A 21,902-nucleotide genomic window follows, 5' to 3' on the forward strand; every position below is an offset into this window, starting at 1 on the left:
AGTTTCAATTATTCAAAATGTTTCCTTGTATACTATTTGATTTTAAAATTAAAGTTAATAGGAGATAAGTTTCATTTTTTTTAATTATGAAGCATACTTCTTTTTGTTCTAAGAACTTGATTGTAGCCAAGTTTAATTCTCAAGTTATATTCACAAGAAAGTATCAAGAACAAAGTTATAAGTTTGGAAATAAAAAATAGGTTCTCAAATTGGTTAGATTACTCTTAGATATTTATATAAGGGCTACACGAAGGATACATATCCATATTTGATCTTTGGTACCCAATTGAGATGATTCTTCAAATATAAAAATAATCTTGGGCCTTGTCACCTTTTACCTATAAAATGATATTACAAAATATTATTTTTTATGTAATTTTTTTTAATCAGTAAAAGGCTTAGTGCCCTATATATATATAGTAAAAACTTTTGTAATTTTTTATTCCCCATTCAAAGTGCGGGCATTCAAGGAAAAAGAATGGGGAAGAAAACCCCCAATGTTGCTCGAGACATTTATTGTCTTGTATATATGTAGATACATTTGCCTTTGATGCAGGTCAAAGGTCTTTAAGAAGGCATACCCTCCCTTATATTTTCTTCCCATATATATTGAAAGGATTAGGAAGACATACCTTCCTTTACACAATGATTGATTACTTATTAAAATATATATTTTGAAATTTAAGTGGTATATACAATTTCTTTCACATATCCTCAAATCTTCTTTCTGATATGCTTTTTTATCTTCTCACTTTTTTCTAAATTGTGTTTGAATTCTAGCTTCATATTCACTCTTTGAATCCTTTGCACTTCTGTAAGAATCATTCCCTTCCCTTGTTTGATAATTGCAAAGTTCATGACTTATACAATTACCAAGATCATTATTAGATAAATTCCATATCTTGTGAGTTAACTAAGAAAATACTACTTATTTTCTACTAGGTTGCTAATTGATTATCTAAATGATATAACAAGAAAATGTTTCCTCTACATTTTATACTATTTAAAGCACATTTTTAGACATTGTTTAGATTTTTGTGTGCTTAAATTTAAGCATTGGATTTTATAATGAATAATTATTTAAATTAAAACCATTGATTTGGAATTACTAATTTGATATAAGATTCTAATTTAAATTACTTCTTAGCTAATTGGTTGCTATTTTTAATGTTAGATCTTCCCAATCAACTCCTAAATTTTCCAAAGCTCATCTTTTACATTTTCTTCTCTATATATGTGGTTTATTCTAGTCTCCTAGAATTTATTGAATAATTGAACAAATTCTTTCAATTTAGAACTTAAAATCCAATTTTGGATGCTTTTTTCCCTTAAAGTGTTAAGGATAATTTAAAATCCCTTTCAACTATTAACTTAGAAATACATCCCTCCAAACTTAGCTTTAAACTTTCTATGAGGGCTTATAATTCTGCCATATTATGAGAAATCTATTGAAGTTGATGAAAGATCAATCTCAGAGCTCCCAAGAATCACATTCATGCAAACACCTATCACTACTAGAGAGAAGCAAAAGCTATAGAAGCTAGAGTTGCTAGATCCATAGACGAGACATTCTTGATGAGCAAAAAGAGAGATTGCTATAATCAAAAGTGAATCAAATAATAAGTACAAAGAAAGATCATCCTTATAAAGGAGATCAAAACAATAAAATGTTCTAACCTAGGTTGCATCATAATAATTAATAAAAAATTAATTATTATATGCCTAAAGTTTAGCCCATGCAAACTAGAGTTAATTAGGAAATATATAATTACTCTAACACTCCCCCTTAAGATAAAATTAGTGAGTAGCTAAAAACCTAGAAACTACTACAAATGTAGATTTGGGTCCTAACAACAAGGCCTAATGTGGTATCCAAGCATGACCAAATCTCTACAAGGAGAAGAAATAAAGAAAACCACATGGAAAAAATCGTAGACCAAAAAGAGATGGAAAACGTGCTAGAAAGAACTAGTGAAGGACTAAACAAGCCTCCAAACTAGGGAATGTCCAAAAGATATGAACAAAAGATCATCATGAAGAACACCACTAATGCATGTAGAAGTTGCAAAGCTTTGTCAAAATTAACTATTGATTTAAAGAACCTCCATTGAAATAGAGCTTGACCAGGTAGAGAAGAATACAATCTATATTGAATTAGGAGGCACGCAAAGGCAAACAACTGAACTCAAAGCTATAGATGGCATGAAACACCAAAGCCTAAAGAGCTAATCAATAGAAAATGGAAGGCTACATCCAAAGTAGGAACAAAAAGAAGATTATCTATATGGTAAATTATCCATCTCATTAAAATGCATATGTACCCAGCCACTACATCTACCTAGTACATAGGAATAAATACTGAATACATAGCTCACTCCATCAAACCAAGGAATCATGAGAAATAATGAAAGAATCCCCCTAATGCAAATAAGGGTGAGGTGATAGGAAACTAGAAAAGTGGGCCAAAAGAATTGCATGTCAAGGAACCATGATCAATATGCACAAAAGAGTACATATGTGTGTACTGAGGTGATCAATCTCAAACATGTCATGAGGCTAATTTCATAGAAGGGAGGCTCACTATATAAAAGAAGATGGCAAACAAAGGGAAAACATCAACCCCCCATGGCACTTTAGTTAGAGCAGTGCATGTATAATAAGGCACAAGATATGGTGAATCCCAAGAATAAAATGATCTATATGAGTGTCCTCAGATGACACTCCTCAAATTAGAAGGAAAAACAAGACAAAACTACTAAAATAAAAGTACAAACAAAATCTGACACTTTATCTAAGCATGTTTGCAAGAATGCATACAAATAATGTCTAAATAGACCAAAAGAGACATAAGATTGATAGGATCGACAGTGCAGGTCATGAAAAATCATTTGAAGCAAGAAAATCAATCCTCAAACCTGACACAACCAAGATATCCACCAGAATGAAAAAATGCAAAAGAATGAATAGAATGTGCCAAGGGTAGAATCTGGAAAAACAACTAGCATCATTGGAAAGATCTCAGAATGACCTTTCCAATGATATAAAAAATTCCCAAATTGGAGATTAGATGCTCAAGATATGTCCCTTGGAGTGCAAAATTGTGCCCCTAACTTTGACAGTAGAAAAAGCCATAAAAAAGCATCAAAATTGAAAACCACCTATATTACTGTGATGGGCTCGGAACTAGGTTTTTGATAATATCTTGTTTTTGAAAAATACAATCTATATGACTAGTATATGAGAAAAAAATTGAAGGTAGGTCCAAATAAGGCCTGAAGAGGTGACAAGATATGTTAATGCAGTGCTGACATGGTGCTAATGTTAGCAATTGATGAACCCAAATTTGATGGTCAAATAGTCATTGAGGCAAAAATGCCAAAAAATTGACCCCTATCAAAAAAAAAAATGATCAATAGAAACACTATGCTGGATCAAAGGGTTGGTGCCAAAAAAAATTGGTGGCCAATAAAGCATGTACAAGTGTCAAAAAGAGATTCACTAGCAAATAAAATGCCTATACAAGTCAAACCCGTTGATGCTAGGAAAATCATGGTATGAAACCACATGTAGAAGATAAAAACCTACCATAAATCAGTTCTCCAATGAAAGAAGACAGAGGGAAATGACTAGGATGTGTGTAAATAAGGTGCAAGAAAAAAAGCTTAGAATCTACCTTCTTAAATCCAAAAAAACACCACAAATGGAAGAGACAGTTGATGTTTGAAAAACATAGTCAATTCACTTTTACAAAGACATATATAGTGGGCACACTATCACATGCTAATAAAATCATCTACAACTCTCTTATCCATGAAACATCCACCCAAAAAAGTTGGTGAGGTTCAAAAACACCCCCAGAGGAGGGATGACTCATAATTTAACATTTGTAGCCCAAAAAAAAATTTCCACCCATCAAAACTCATGTGCATAAAGAGGTGAAAGGAGCACTTGGGGCCTAAGATCAGGATGCATAGCAAACGAATGGGGAGTCAAATGGTGGGACCACTTATGAGGATCCCAGGCTAGAGAAATAGGTGCTCCTTACAACCTCCAAAAAATTTCAAATGGGGATTGTCAGAGAGAAAGAATGGTACAAAACCCAAAAACACATGGACCAAAGCACTATGGGTGGGGTCCCAAGATGGGCCTAACTGGACATTAATAAGTTCAAACCATTTCTTGAATGCATAATATGTATGCAGAGGCTAAGGTAGAAGCATTTCGAGTGGATGATTTTGTTGTAGGCACTCCAACCCAATGTCTAGTCAACCAATAATTAACCTTCTCCCAAATAATATGATTTTAACATTGAAAGAGCCCAAGACATGATCATCGAGTAGAGAATTGTACCAAAACATAGGCTTCAACCATTCTACAAGCATGAGGGCCAATAAAGTTCCAAAGTGAATGAAGACCACCAAAATATCAAGGTGGCCCAGCATATGAATCAAGCTTAGATTTCCCAAAGGCACACATGCCAAAACAAGGATGAGGAAGAACATCAAGGATGGTTGCCAAGCAATCATGCCATGTGGACTCAAATTGAACATGCGCTCCAATAAAAAGGTGTCATCAGTGATAATGGAAGAGCACCAAATTAGGAAAATGAATTTGGTTCAAATTGTCACTTCAAAGGAGAAGAAACTGCCATGAGGTGTTTGTCCAAGCCCTAGAAAAGGGAGAAATTCAAGGAAATAGAATGCTCCACAAGCTCCCAAGAAATCACACCATAAATGAGGTAGAGGTCACAACCACAGATATCATATCATTGACTCTAAGGCTAGGTACCAAAAATTCATGTATGTATAGAAGGCCCAAGATAGGCCCAAGCCATGTGGGAAGCCATCAGACGCATGAGAAAAATTGTAAAACCAAGGAAAGAAGCACGAGAGGTAGGTGGAGCCAAGGTGTAGATGGGCATGACCTCTACAAATTGTGGACCATAGGGGGCCCTCAACCCACTAACTGCCTTTCAAAAGGTTTACAAACCTATCACCAAAAAAAGGGCTCGGGTACATGTGGAGTTACTAAAAATGTGAGACCCTCTCTTTGTAGTCAAACACATGCACCTCCTAAAAAATAAACCCAAATTTTGCTAAAAACAAGCCTTAAAATCCATGCTCATGTTGACCAGTTTTGATGGCACAAAACCTATAAACCAATGTAGTGGCTTGTCAAAACCATGGGCAAGCCAAAAATAACCAACGAATCAAAAATTTCATGTCATTTCTTCTAAACCACCAAAAGAGAAGATCGCTTGCCAAAAAAATATCCAAACAATATGCATGTATCATCCTCGGATCTTGAGAGAAAGCATAGAGAATTAGGTGAGTGTGGGCCCCAAAAATATGAAGGCTAAAAAAGACCAATGTATGTACCTCTATACATGCACTTCCAAACACTCTGCATGTATTTTTGCAAAAAAGAAATTTGAACAAAAATAAAAATATATTGCTACCTCAGGATGTGTGCCCAGGTCAAAATGGCTTGGGTGCAAAATATTTTTGTCTCAAATTCCAACTGTGTCCAAACTAGACATATTTTATATGGAAATGGTGGTTTTCAAGCACTCTAAGTTCAACGATGGTGTTCATTTTAGCTCAAAGTTCTTTGGAAAATAGGGCTCCCTTAGATCCATTACAAAACCCTTTGAAAGCCACAAATCTAAAAATTGATGTCAAATCTCTCAAGAATAGAATAGGGGCATGAAGATCTGAGGCTCTGATACCATGTTGAAGTTGATGAAAGATCAACCCTACAGCTCCTAAGAATCACTCAAATGCAAACACTTGTCACAAAAAGAGAGAAGCAAAAGCTATGGAGGTTGAAATTGTCAAATCCATAGATGAGACATTATTGATGAGCAAAAAGATAGATTTCTATAATCTCAAGTGAATCAAATAACAATTACAAAGAGAGATCATCCTTATAAAGGATATGAAAACCCTAAAAAGGTCTAACTTAGTTTGCATCATAATAATTAATGATAAAATAATTATCATATGCCTAAATTTTAGCTTAAGCAAACTAGAGTTAATTAGGAAATATCTAATTACTCTAACAAAATCTTCCCTAGGTGTTTAGCTTGTTTGACCATCTAGGATCTAGGATCATTTTGAAAAATAGATCCTAATCTAGAAGCCCCACATTGCCCCTTGTAAGCACCATTGAAGTTTAATTTTTCCCATCCAACTAGGGAAGGTTCTCATTTGCAGATGATCCTATCTTATTTATTAGCCTTATAGAAGTTAATGGAGGGTTGATTAAATTATACAAAATTTTCCTCATATCTACATCCTAGTTGGAGAAAAATCCCTCTTCTTTGTAAATATTTCTTAGGCAATTATTTTCTACCTCTAATATACTTGCATCCACTTTGTCAAGAAGTGTTTGGATATCCATCTTTACTTTATGAAAAATAATGTTGTTCCTTTCTTTCCATATTTCCCATAGGAGGATGGGTGTTGAGATTTTCCATGAATCATTATATGCCTTTGATGAATCTTATTGAGGCTTATTTCTTTTGAAATTCCATAGATTGTCTGATAGAGTTGTTTTCCAATTAAACTTGTTACATAACCATTTCTAGCATTGGTTAGAGAATGAGCATTAGAATAATAAATGTTCTACAACTTCATTTTTCCTTTCGTATAACACACATTTTGAAGGCCCATCAAACCCTAATTTTGTAAATCTATCTATTGTTAGGAGTTTACTTTGTAGAGTGGCCCATACGAAAATACCCACCTTTGGAAGACATGTTGTGTCCCAACATAAGTTGAGGGGAATTTCCATCTTTTTCCATCCTTTAGAATTCACTAATGCTTCATAACCTTTTTTGACATTATATTTTCCATTCTTTGCTCCTCCCTAAATGAGTCAATCATTCCTTTCTTTATGATTTACTTGTCTACTATTCAAAAATTGTTCACTAACACATTTTTAAAGTAATTATTATTGAAATCTTAAATTCTTTTATTATATATATCGATAAACAACTAAAGCCTAGATTAATTAATATTACTTGTTGGAATTAATTATTATTATATGTTAAGCAAAGGTAGATTTGAACCCAAGACCTCCCACATAAGAGGCTCGCAAGTTACCATTACATTGTAGGCTTTTGCCTTATTATTATTTTTATATTATCATGAATTATTTAAAAATAAAAGATTAAAGATTAAACATTTAAACTAAATAAAAAAGAAATGGAACTTATTAGTACTTGTCTATATATATGTTACCAGAAACACAACAGGAGAAGGTTGTTTAACATTTCAATGACCGAAACCTATTTCTTCATTGTGCACAATTGTTTCTTAGATTATTTCAAAGTTTCTGAAAATTTCAACAACAATAGAATAATTATCATTTTCAAAGAAATTATATTTTTGCATACTTATTTGCCAATTTTAAAGTTAATTTTCCACAAATCTAATTTATCACTAATTTGAAAAATCTAATTTATCATACTATTGAATTTCTTGCAAATAGAAAGATAATAGTTTTAAAATAAAAAGGGACAACTCTACTTTTTATAATAGTTAAATCTATACATTAACTAATCTATTAATAATTGATTATCTTATGAACTAACATGTTTCTGATTCACCACATAGTTATCTATTTGTTCACCTTATTTTTTATTTGTTTTTATTAATTTTAGAATTTTAAGATTAGAATATTAAATTATTTCTAATATATTTTTTAAAGTAATAATATACTCAATTACTACACACACACACATTTCTTATACGCAATTTTTAAATATCTTGTTTCTCATCACATTGTCATTCCCAAGTTTCTCATTTATGGTAACATAGGCTCATATTAGATACTATTTGTTGTGGTGTCCACAACACATGCCCCATTCCTTGCTGGGAAAGGGGACCTCCTACTTTTTTCAACTCCTAGACTTGCAGTTCAAGAGTCGGGAGAAGAAAATTTAGTTAAATGTTTAAGTCATAGAGTCGAAAAAAAAACACAAAAAAAAAAATTTAAAATAGAAAAACACATAAAATTAAAAAATTGAAAAAACCAAAAAAAGAAGTCAAAAAACACAAAAACATTGGAAAATGGAAAATTTTGAAATGCAAATTTCAATTTGAAAAAAAAAAAATCCTACCCTCACCCCTACGCATGCACGCCAAGGCGTAGTGCACAATTTTGTTTGGTGCACTTGAGGATGATAGGTTACAAAACCCTCCCCCCCATCTCTTTCCTTCATTCTTTTAAGTGACTAGTTAAGGGGAGCAAGGTGAGCGAACTTTGCCCCCCCGGCCGCACACAGCGCCCTTGTCGGGAGTGCCTACGCACTATGTCCGTGGGCTACACCTATGCAGTGCCTTTGAGTGCATCCATGCGGTGGCACTCACGCACTGCACCCTTTTTAGGTGCACACGCAGTAAACCCACAAATCAACACCCGTGCCCTATGTCACATATTTTTATTTATTTTATTTTTTGTAAATTTTTTATTTTTAAAATATAAAATTAAAAAATATATATAATTTAAAAAATATATAAAATTAAAAAGTCCCCAAGGGGGACATTTTTTTTCTTTTACATTTTTTTTACTTATGCTATTTGGTGACTAATGACATTTTTTGTTGTCGTTGTGCGTAGGTAACGTGATTAAATGGCGTCCACATCCAGAGCAGCAACCAAGCCCGTAGTTTTCAAATGTTAAGGCATACCCCCAAAGTCGAGGTTACATGATGATTACACTAAGATCAAAGATACTGACCTCCAACACATAGACTTGGGGAAATTTCTTGAAATTTTACAACAATCCAACAAAAAGGTCAACCTTAGTGTCCACATTGATTTGATCTGGATTAGTGAGTGCAGCGTCACATCCTATGTCAGTGCAATTAGCTAAATTGGTCATGACCCTATCTCAACACTTTGTTCCTAACGAGAGAGTAGTCAAGAGTGTTATTGGAGAAGATGGCTTAGATCTGTGACCTGATAACATGGAGAGATTCTTCCATCTTCCCAGATCTGATCAGTTCATCTAACTTTCCTATGAACTAGTTGATAGATGGCACAAAGAGCATCATCAAGAGGCTATCAATATCATACATTCCTTATACTTCATTGAGAAGCCACCCCGAGGAAAGACAATCAGTAAAGTGGATATGACTTAGGGATATATGAAGGATGACATCAAATATTCTATCATTTTGCTGAGCAGAGTCATGGGCTTACCTACAACAGGTCATATCACACCATTCATGGTCAACTTTATTGAGACCATCAAGCATGCAAAGATACCATTGGATTGGGCCACCACACTAAGTGAAAACCTGTGTGAGAAACTAAGAATGGTAAAGGATAAGGAGAAGTTCTACATGACTTCTTATTTGGTGTACCTACTTGCAGCAAGGGCAACAAACTATCCCAGATTGCATAGAAAGGGCAGTATGCAAGATCCCAATGCCTAGCCATACATAGTCTACCCTTAGTTGGTGAAGAAGAAGCTCTCAGTGTACAGTAAGGAGTATAGAATCATAAATGATGCTTTCATCTTTGCAATTATTTGATTCATTGAGGGGGATTATGGGAAGAGGTTATCTGATGAAGCCAAAGCATAGATTACAGCTCTCGGAGCCTACTTCATTCAGTTTAAGACATTTACATATATTTGGGTGGGTGGTGCATCTACCAATCTTAAGAGGTTTCCAAGATATCCAAGTAACAAGCTGGTCCTATTGGAGATCTCCCAATGAATTGAGTTATGTTATGAGAGGATCAAAATACAACAGAGACCCTGCTAGGAATGGCCATTGGTCATTGGGTCGCATCAAGTAAAGTGGAAATAGGACATTTTGACCTTCGAGTGGGAATGGGAGAACTATCCTCTTGAAGAATACAACTCTTCTCAGCCATACTTTGACAATGTGGGTAAAGTAGAAAGCCTGACAGGAAATGAATTCCATAATGAAGATGCCATTGAAGATCATTGGATGAATGCCACAAATGACTACGATGTCTGCATCAGGGACTATTGTAGGATGACTTTGTATCTAGCAAAAAAGGCTCCCCATTTGACTATCCCTGATGAGATAAGGCTAGTAGACTCTAAAGAATTACTAGATCCCTTGTTCAGCATAGATAAGGTTGATGAAAGAACCATTCTGAATGCAGAGGTTGACAGAGAGGAAGGAGATAACATCAATCATCAAAAGAGACATGTCATTAGAATGACAAAGGATTCGATCAAGAAACCTTTTCCACTTGATTCAATTCATGATACTCTAATATTCCATGCACATGCTTAACTAGAAAGGGGTAAGGGAAGGAAAGTCAGAGTTCCTATCTTTGCACTCCAATCTCCTATTAGGCCAGAGATAGTTTATTAGCTTGATTGTCCAGTGGGATATTTTCACCCTCCTAAAAGGAAGGGAAAGAGGAAGACAATGTCTCCTCAGAGGATTCAGATAGAATAGGTTATAGAACATGTGTCTTCCTAGTAGTATGAATAGAGCTCACAAGAGTCCCAAGGTATTGGAGCCTCTCAAATCCAGGATGAATCTCAGTTGCCCCATATTGTGCTTAGCAACTTAGAAGAGGGAGAGATTCTAGAAGCCTCAATTCCTTTTCTACAAGAAGAGCCCCCTTCTTCTTCCATCTCCAAGAAACATAAGAGGATCAAGATTAAGATGAAGAAAAGAAAAAGGATCAACAGAAGATTAGTACTTAATCTGTCTATTTCTGAAACTATTCTGGAGGAAGAAGAAGATGAGGAAGAAACAGAATCAGAAGAGGACAAGGAATAGGTACCCCTACAAAGAAGAAATTGGTTAGCTAAAGCTAAAGATTTAGAAAGAAGAAAGAGTGCCACCAGTACCCCACCATCCACCCAAGTAGAACCATTAGAACTCTCTTCTTTGGAAGATGAAGTGCAGCACTGGGTGAATGAGCAAAGGGAAGGAGGTGAGGATGTTTTCTCCATGACAAATTTTGATTACATGCCTATGGGTACAAATTTGGTTGGGGATAAGATCAGAGACACCATTATAGGTGAACTCCAATAGGAAGATTGGACATAGATGCTACCAGATACACAGGGTCCTGATCTTACTCCTCCATCTCCAACATAGATTATGGTGGTAGATAAGGGTTCAGTAACTCCCGCACCTCCAAGTTTAAGAGGAACAAGTTCAAAAGGAACCATCACCACAAGAGAAACCAAAGCCAAGGGCTATTGATGAAGCATCAAAAGTGGGACAGATGGTAGAATATGCACAACAACCTTCCCAAGATGCCGAGGAGCAAGCCATAGGATCTACGGAGACTAAAGTTATGGAAGGAGAGTCCTCACAATAGAAAATGACTCCAAGCAAAAGTGATAAGGGTAAGGAGGTAGTTAAACACACCCCTTCATCATCATGAGCTAAGGTTGTAGAGAAACACATTTTGAGATGGTTTTAAAAGGGGATAATGAGGAGTGGTAATCCTCAATTTTGTGCTTCAAAGGATGATATTTGTGATATTGCAAAGATCTTGAACAAACCTGAGTCTCTATTACATGATGTAACACCAATTGCATTTTTCACTGCCATACAAAACAAGCATTTATTTGCACAAGTGGCTCTCCCTCCTAAAGGTACAAATGTAGAAGCTATTAGTCTAGAGGATTATGAAGTGGAGGATGTTATGTTGGGAAAGCCTACATGGGATTCAACCTGATAGATGATGACTATGGGATTCAAAGAGGTTCTTAGGCACATGGAGGTAGATGAAATTGAACTCTGAACTCTTCAAAGGCAAGCTGAGATCCTAAAGGGATATCTAGTCAAAGTTATTGGTCCTCTTGATCTTGAGTGCCCTGAGGAGACTCTAAATACAATTCTTAAAGAAGGGGAAGGTGTATGGCTTAACCCATTTTTGAAAGCTTTTCAAGAATGGTGAGAAAGTCTTGAGGATAGAGGTGTGACCACAATTATAAGATTTGAAGTTATTGCATGCTACACAAGAGAATGTTGATAAGATCACAGAAATTTTGAGGCAAGACTTTAGTATCATGGATGAGGTATGAGCATGAAGCAAAGATTTGCAAACTCTACAAGCCATAAAAGGGAAAAGGTACTACATTTTGATTGATGTATATACCAAAGAAGAGCTAAAAATGATAGATGATTGGATAGAGAAGATAGCGGATGGCAATAAAGTAATGGAAACATTGCACGAGAAGATGCATCAGCTTAACGACCAAGCTTAGGGGTGAATTTTGGAAGCAAAAAAGTTGTACAGTGATGCATGATTGGACAAATTTGAAGATGAAGAACAAGAAAAGTTGTTGCTAGTTGAGGTAGTAGTGGATAATTTCAAGAAGACTTTAGAGGAAGCATCTAGTGATAAAGATATCAGACAAGCATTCAGGATGGAAGAAGCATTGTTGGAACTAGACACCAACTCGAATTGAGGTAGACAACTATAGATAGAAGGTCAAGGACAAGTATGAGGCTTTAGATCTCCTAGACAGTCAAGGAAAACTATAGAGAGATTCAAGGGAAAACATCTAAACATAGCTTTGGGATGAAGAAGAAGAAAACTAGAATTTCAATATTGACACTTAGTAAAATTTTGAGATTTTCACCCTATCGAGGTCCACAGCTCCACAGGTTCAAGGTCCATAGCTTCGCAATTCAAAGGTGCACCGATAGTTGACTAGCAATTCCAAAAATAACACTTTCCATGCATTGGGAGCGCATTTTGATGGCAAGTTTAACTCTGACACACACCTAGTGAAGGGCCAACTTCTATTTTTGGTGCCTCCATGCACTTCCACTTTGACCGATGGCTTCCTCCTACTTTTTCTCTCATGCTTTAATTTTTTTTGACATGTAAAGCACTCATGCATCCAATTAATGAATAAAATATAGATGGAGTCCCTCTAAGCACTGGATTAATTGTTATTTTGTATATATTTAGTTTGTTTTTATGTTTTACTATCATTTTATTGCATGAAGCCATCTCTCACTCTCAACACAAATAGAGGAGATGATTTCTTATAAATACCCCATTGCAAGATGCAATAAAGGCCACCATTATTATGTAATAAAACTATGCTTTTGGTGCTCACATTTGGAGTGTAGTCATTCTTGCCTGAATGTGTCATTGTTTTGTGGATTTTATTCATGAGATTGTGATTAAGCAAAAGGTTTATTGCATTGTTTTTGTTTGTGTGATCTTTTAGTTCTAGTGTTTGCTATAGATCTATGAATTTTGCTAACATATCTAGCTTGAGGAGAGATCACAAATTGTGCTTGCATAACTCTTTGTCTCACATGAGCACACTTTCCATGGCCTTGTGATTTGATGAAGAGTGAAACATCATTCGGTTAATGAAATTTCCCATTGACGTTTGCATCAGTGGATTTTAGGAAACGTTGCTCCCGTTCTCATTGGTTTCCTACCAATTTCTTTGAAAGTTTAACTCGCAACGTGTTGTTTTCTATAGCTTATGTCCATTTAGGATTTAAATTCCAAGTTATTTCAATTTCATGTTATTTTCTTTGCTAACCCCTTGTTAGAATAGGAACTCATTTTAGTTGGACTATTAGATTGCATTCATTGAAAACTCAAAAAATACAAAAATATTGTTCTTCTTGTGTGATATTTTTAGATAGAAAATAGTTTTACTTCATTCCAATATCATAATAGAACCAACAAATGCCTCCTCTTGAACAATCACATTTATCTTCAACTGAGCAGATTTTGGCATGTTGCAAGGCAAATACTGAACCTTGGAGTTGATCCCAAAAGATTAGCTTTTCAAGAGAGGAATTGTGCAATGGATTCCTTCCATTGACCTCATGTAAAATGACCACCCAATAGAAGTGATGCTAGAAGGAGGGCCACAAAGTGAATATACTCCTAAAAACAAAGAAAATTTGACAAAGTTTTAGAATTTTGCACCCTTGCAATAATTTGCACTTCGTACAAGTTCAAAAAATACTTCTAATTTTTTTAGAAATTCAGCTCCATATGTATGTAGGTCTATAGGTCCGTAGCTCTGTAGGTCCACAAGTTCACAAAAATCTATTGTGTGCAAAATTTAGACAAGTGAGAAAGTGTACCTTTGCAGAGGTATGCTTTGTCCAGAATTGATGCAAGTTGGAGGGTATTGATCCAAGATCCCCATTCCAATGAGCATTAAGGTCTTCACCAAGTACCCAATAATTTCTAGAGCTTACTCACTTTTGTAAGACACACAGTGAAAGAGGAATAACCTAGATTCAACCACTACCATTCAATATTTTTTCATCTTCTACTCCACCTCCTATTCAACCACCAGGTGGACCTCCACATACTCCAATAGCTAATCCCCAACAACCACCATTAGGTCCACCAAACCCTCCAATGGAATTTTTCACAAATGTTGTAGACTCACCAATAAACTTGAGAGGTGCTCTCCATGACCTCTCGAAGAATCTCGAGAAGTTTTGCCCAAGATTCATCTATGGTGAAACACAAACTGTTGAAGATCATGTCAAGGTTTTTAAAGAGATTTTTGATTGAAAGCAAGTGGCTAATGAGGACGTGGTTCTTCATTTATTTCCCTACTCTTTGGGAGAAATTTCCTTCAATTGGTATGTCAATTTGCCACTTGGATTCATTGGAGATTGGGATACATTCAAAAAATTGTTTTTGGAACAATTCAAAACTTCATCAATCCAGCTGTGATACATCAACAATTCATATCAATCAAAAGGGACCCAGTTGAGACAATTTCATGCTTCAACCATCACTTTCATATGGCCTATTGCAAGTTGGAAATGTCATACACCATACCGATTGAAGCCGTTATTCAGATTTATTTGAATGCTATGGACCCTCTTACTACAATCTTTCTGAGAAGACTTCCTGTAATGAATATTGACACATTGGACAAAGTCTTTGTAGAATCAATCAAGTTCAAAAAGTGAGCTAATCCTAATGGAGGAGAAATAATGCTTCTAGCACAAGCAGTCCCTACAATGTCAACATACCCCATGGGAGCACCCACCATGCCTAGCAGTTCATACCTATGAACCTAGTTCCATTATAATAGGCACTGACTCCACAAACTCAAGCAATAACATATCCAAGGTATGAGCCTCTAAAAACAACTTTCTTTGAATAGAAATTGATGGGTCTTGTGGAAGAAAATAACAATCTTCTTTTAGAAGTTGGTCAAATGAAGAAGACTATGTCACAAATGAACAATGAGCTGACATGTCTTAGGTTGTCACAAGGACAAAATAACAACTTCCAAAGAAATGATGTTGGCCCCTACAACAAAATTTTTGGTCAGAATTGCAACATGAACTTCAACAATAATAGTAACAACAACAATGTAGGAAATAACAATGCTGGAGGAAACAACTTCAATCCTCCTGATCCCAACAATGGCTTCCAAAGTCAAAATTGAAAATGGAACACTTGATCAAATAATGGAAGTATTTATACTAATAAAAAAAATAAAAATGTTCAATATGTTGATATCAGTCAGTATGATGGTAGCCAAAATGTGCCTAGCAAAAATGGTTCATACTACAATGGTAATCAAGAAGTGAATCAAAACTCAAAAGTAAATGACAATCCTCCTCCTATTCAATTCAATGCTATGCCATTGGAATCTTATGATTCTACACAAAATACACAAGTGGAAGAACAAGAAAATCAGGAATTCTCATTCCCATTTAGCCAAGAACCAAACCTTCAACATGATGAGATGTTTTCCTTTCGAAATGATAACTAGAATACATATAATCTCATAAATAGAAAGGATCCCCTGATGAATGGGATTCCTCTAGGTTTGCAACCAACTCCACCTGATCCAAGAGAAAATAAAAATCTTCTACTGGTAAGACCAATCCAAGGAGGACAACAATATCCAAATCAAGTGAACATACTAACAATACTAAAGAACTCTACTTGGTCTACTGAAAAGTACAATGCAGTAGAAGATCTGAAGAAAACTAAAGCCAATATGTCCATGTTTGACATGTTACAGAATTGTCCACAACAAAAAGAAGCTCTTATGAAGACATTAGATAATACAAAGGTTTCCCACAATATGAATGTTGTCCCTCAAAAGATAGTGCTGCAACAAGTAAATGTTGCAGAAGCAATGCCCACTATGTTCAAATATAAAGTTGAGGTACCCGATTTTTATTGAGCATAAGGATATATGGGAAGAATCTTCACAATTACCTCATTGATTTAGGAGCTTCATGTAATGTAATTCCATTATCAATAGCCCAAAGGGTAGGAGTTAGTCCTCAACCCTCTAATTGAACCAATGGACATTTGAAAAAAAAGTCATTATCAAGTTCTCTTCAAATTACTACCCACAAGGAAATGGGGTAGCAGAATCTACAAACAAGAACTTGGTCACAGTAATAAAATGATTGCTAAAGGAGAATCCTAGGGATTGGCATACACAACTAAAATATTCCCTATGGACATATCGAGTAAGAGTAAAAAATGCCTTGGGGACTTCTCTATATTTTCTTATTTACAGGCAAGAACTAGTATTCCCACTTAACCTTAGAATTCCCATTTTGAAATCCATGAGTGGGTATGCTAAAGATGCTGAAAAAGTACAAATTAGATTGATGAATCTTTTAGATATGGATGAAAAATGAATAGTTGCATTCAAGCACGTGGCTAAACATCAAGCTATTGTGAAAAGATGGTTCAACAAGAGGGACATGATCAAATCATTCAGGATTTTCAACCTTGTTCTACTCTCGGATAAGGTGAAAGAAAAGCCGAGTAGGCATACCAAATTTCAATGTTTGTGGATGGGCCCTTATCAAATCACAAAAATGTTGGGAGAAAATACTTTTAGGCTCAGTTCCTTACAAGGGGAATTTCTTCCCTTTCCCGTAAATGGGTAGTTTTTGAAGCATTAATTTGACGCCTAAAAGACAAAAAACAAAAATAAAATAGTTAGATTTTATTTTCACATTTATTTTAGATTTTATTTCTATGAGTGTGTTTTCTTTCAAGTTGCATGTTTGCTTTCAGTTGTGTGTTTGCTTTCAAAGTTGTTTCAATCCTAAGGGTAAGGTGCACTTGAGGTTTTCTCTTAAGATTTCACTAACCACTTCTTGGTTCTCATTTCAGGAAGAGGTATTTCTTTGTCAAAAAATTTGGATGATTGTGTGTCTTATACCAACCAAGAAAAAGATATTTCTTGTGGAAATAGGGGACTCTCAATTTGGAAATCAAAGGCCTAGACCACCAAGTTCTCAACACTTTGCAAATTTAAATATTTGATTATTTTAGGTGTTGTTGATTTGAAGTCAAAGATGGCGAGAGATGATCCAAATTTCAACTAGTTCAAATAGGAGGGGTCTCCTTGAAAGGTTACTAAGATCATTGATTTGGCATGAGAGTTTTCTCAAAAGTTTTAAAAGAGGAATGCAAGGGATGTTCACAAGAGATCAAATCTAAGAAATGACACTGATGTTCTAACTACACAGTCTAAGTGTAGTTAGGATATAGGAAAAAGAAAAAATAAAAAAAAAAGAGCCAAAATATGGTGTTAAGTCTGAAGGATTCTAAAGATCTAGAAATGGAAAAAGATACATTGTTAAAATAAGGTATCTTGTATTCAAAGTATTGTTCCATCAAAAGTAACATTTTGAACAACATGGAGCGATTATTCAAAAGCCAAAAATTTAAAAGAACATGGCATCCCGCCAAGAATCCTCAAACTGATTCTTTCATCCGGTCAAGTAATTGATTGATAAAAGCCTTCCTGGAGATTCTGAATGAAAGAGTTAAGAGGAGTGGAAGATTGTTTCGAGTTGTCAGAAAACTTTAATTGATCGCATCCTGACACATCAAAGGGAATGAATAGACAAACACACACATTGAGTTTGAAGGTTTCAAGTTTTGATATTAGTCATCCAAAATATGCTAGAGATATCCAAAGTCTAGTTGGTGTTTGACACACGTTGGAGGAATGTTTGCTGATGAAGAAATGCCTTGGTCATTTCTTCCTTTTTTTAGGGCTTTTTGTTGTGGTGTCCACAATACACACCCCATTCGACCCCCTACTTTTTTTTGACTCTCGGACTCATAGTTCGAGAGTCAGGAGAAGAAAATTTAGTTAAATGTTTGAATTGTAGAGTAAAAAAAAAACATAAAAATTGAAAAAAAACAAAAAAAAAAAGAAAAGAAAAGTCAAAAAACAAAAAACATTGGAAAATGGAAAAATTTGATGCAAATTTCAAAAAAATAAAAAATAAAAAATCGTCCCCTCATCCCTACGCATGCACATTGAGGCACAAATCACAATTTTTTTAGGTGCATGCAAGGAGGAGTGGTTATAAAACCCTCCCCCCCTATCTCTTTCCTTCATTCTTTCAATTGACTCATTGAGGGGAGCAAGGTGAACCAAACCTTCCCCCCTACATGCAGCACCCCTGTTAGGCATATGCGCACTACGCCTGTGTAGACATTCAGAGGTGACGGTGCAACGCGTTCACCGCAGTGTGCTTGTGCGGAGCACTTTGCATGCCCATGCGGCATACCAACGCATTGGCACTCGTGTGGCATGTGCGGCATGCCCATGCTTGCACAGTGTTCCCATTCCCTATGTCACATTTTTTATTTATTTTATTTTTTGAAAAATTCTTTTTAAAAAATATAAAATAATTTTTTCAAAAATATATATATAAATTTCAAAAAAAAAAACAAAAAAAAAGTCCCCAAGGGGGACTTTTTTTTTCTTTTATATTTTTTAAATTATGCTATCTAGTGACTAATGACATTTCCTTTTCTCGTCATGCGCAGGTAATGTGATCAAATGGCATCCACATTTGAAGCAACAACCAAGCCTGTAGTTTTCAAATTCCACAATGTACCTATAAAGTCAAGGTTACATGCTGATTATGTTGAGATCAAAAGATAATGACCTTGAACACAAGGACTTGGGAAAGTTCTTGAAAGTTTGCAACAATCTAACACAAAGGTCAACCTTAGAGTCTACATTGATCTGATCTGAATTAGTGAGTGCAACGTCACATCCTATGTCGATGCAATCAACTGAATTGGTCATCACCCTATCTTGGCACGTTGTTCCTAAAAAAAGAGTAGTCAAGAGTAGTCATGACCCTATTTTGGAAATCATTTGGATACTCTATCATTCTCTTGAGTAGAGTCATGGGCTTACCTACAGTGGGTCATCTCACTCCATTCATGGTCAACTTCATTGAGACCATCAGGCATGCAAAGATACTACTAGATTGGGGCACCATACTAAGTGAAAACCTGTGTGAGTAGCTGAGAATGATAAATGATAAGAAAAAGTTCCACATGACTTCTTATTTGGTGTACCTACATGCAACAAGGGTAATGAACTATCTCAAATTGTACAAGAAGGGCAGTATGCAGGATCCCAATGCCTAGCCATACATAGTCTACCCTCAGTTGGTGAAGAAGAAGCTCTTAGCACAAAATAAAGAGTATAGAATCATAAATGATGCTTTCATCTTTGCAATCATTTGATTCATTGAGGGGGACTATGGGAAGAGGTTATCTAATGAAGCCAAAGCACAGATTACGGCTCTCAGAGCTTACTTTATTCAATTCGGGACATTCACATATATTCAAGTAGGTGGTTCATCTATGAATCCTAAGAAGCTTCTAAGATATCCAAGTGACAATTTGGTCCTAATAGCGATCTCCTGGTAGATTGAGTCAGCTTATGAGAGGACCAAAAGACAATAGAGACCCTACTTGGAATGGCCATTGGTTATTGGGACATATGAGGTGAAGCAGAAATAGGATATTCTGACCTTTGAGTGGGAATGGGAGAACTATCCTCTTGAAGAATACAACTCTCCTTGGCCATACTTTCACAATGTGGGTAAAGTAGAAAGCCTGGCAGGAAAGGACTTCCATCATGAAGATGCAATTGAAGATCATTGGATGAATGCCACAAATGACTATGATGTCCACATCAGAGACTATTGTAAGATGACTTTGTATCTAGGAGAAATGTCTCTCCATTTGACTATCCTTGATGAGATAAGGCTACAAGGCTCTAAAAAATTATAGGATCCCTTGTTCAATATAGATAAGGTTGGTCAAAGAACCATTTTGAATGTTGAGGTTGATAAAGAGGAAAGAGATGACATCAATCATCGAGTGAGACATGTCGTTAGAATGATAAAGGATTGGATCAAAAAACCTTTTCCACTTGATCCAATTCCTGATACTATAATTTTCCATGCACATGCTCACCCAAAAAGGGGTAAGGGAAGGAAATTCACAATTCCTATCTTGGTGTTCCAGTCTCCTATTAGGCCAAAGATAGTTTATGAGCTTGATCACCCAATGGGATATTATCAACCTCCTGAAAGGAAGGGAAAGAAAACAAGAACCTCTCCTTAGAGGATTCAGATAGAACAAGTTACAGAACATGTGTCTTCCTAGCAGTATGAACAAAGCTCACAAGAGTCCCAAGGTATTGGAACCTCTCAAATCTAGGATGAACCTTAGTTGCCTCCTATTGTGCCAAGCCAACCAGAAGAGGGAGAGATTCTAGAAGCCTCCATTCCTCCTATACAAGAAGAGCCCCCTCTTCCTTCCATCTCCAAGAAACATAAGAGGATCAAGATTAAGATGAAGAAAAGGCAAAGGATCAGCAGAAGATTAGTACCTAATCCATCTATTCCTAAAACTATTCTAGAGGAAGAAGAAGATGAGGAAGAAATAGAATCAGATGAGGAGGAACAAATACCCTTACAAAGAAGAACTTAGTTGGCTAAAGATATAGAGTTAGAAAGAAGAAAGAGTGCCACCAGTACCCCACCATCCACCCAAGTAGAACCATTAGAACTCTCTTCTTTGGAAGATGAAGTGTAGCACTGGGTGAATGAGCAAAGGGAAGGAGATGAGGATTTTTTTCCATGGTGGATTTTTATTTCATGCCCATGGTTACAAAGTTGGTTGGGGATAAGATTAGAGACACCCCTATAGGTGAACTCCAACAGGAAGACTAGACATAGATGCTACTAGATACATAGGGTCCTGATCTTACTCCTCCATCTCCACCACAAATTACGGTGGTAGATAAGGGTTTAGTAACTCCCCCACCTCCAAGTTCAAAAGAGGAACAAATTCAAAAGGAACCATCACCACAAGAGCAACCAGAGCCAAGGGATACTGATGAAGTGTCAAAAGAGGGATAGATGGTAGAATATGCACAACAACCTTCACAAGATGTTGAGGAGAAAGTCATAGGATCTACGAAGATTGAATTTACAAAAGGAGAGTCCTCAAAATAGGAGATGACTCCAAGAAAAAGCGATAAGGGGAAGGATGTAGTTGAACACACCCCTTTGTCATCAAGAGCTAAGGTTGTAGAGAAACACATTCCAAGATGGTTTTGAAAGGAGACAATGAGGAGTGCTAAGCCTTAGTTCCATGCTTCAGAGGATGATATTTATGATATCGTATAGATCTTGAAAAAACTTGAGTCTCTATTACATGATGCAACACCATTCATATTTGTCACTACCATATAGAACCAAGATTTATTTGCACATGGAGCAAGATGAAGTTGAACTCTGAACTCTTTGAAGGAAAGTTGAGATCCTAAAGGGATATCTAGCCAAATTTGTTGGTACTCATGATCTTGAGCACCTTGAGGAGACTCTAAATACAATTCTTAAAGAAGGGGAAGGTGTATTTCTTAACCCATTTTTGACAGCTTGTTAGAAATGGTGAGAAAGTGTTGAGGATAGAGGTGAGAAACTTGAAGACTTTGCAGAGACTCAAATTGAGGTAGAAAACTATAGATAGAAGGTCAAGAACAAGTATGAGACTTTAGATCTTCTAGAAATAGCTAAAATTACTAAGATGATATAGAAATTCAAGGGAAAACATCTG

The sequence above is a fragment of the Cupressus sempervirens genome, chromosome 10 (assembly GCF_028749045.1).
Source record: "Cupressus sempervirens isolate cs-2001-9-10 chromosome 10, ASM2874904v1, whole genome shotgun sequence".
Lineage (NCBI taxonomy): Eukaryota > Viridiplantae > Streptophyta > Pinopsida > Cupressales > Cupressaceae > Cupressus > Cupressus sempervirens.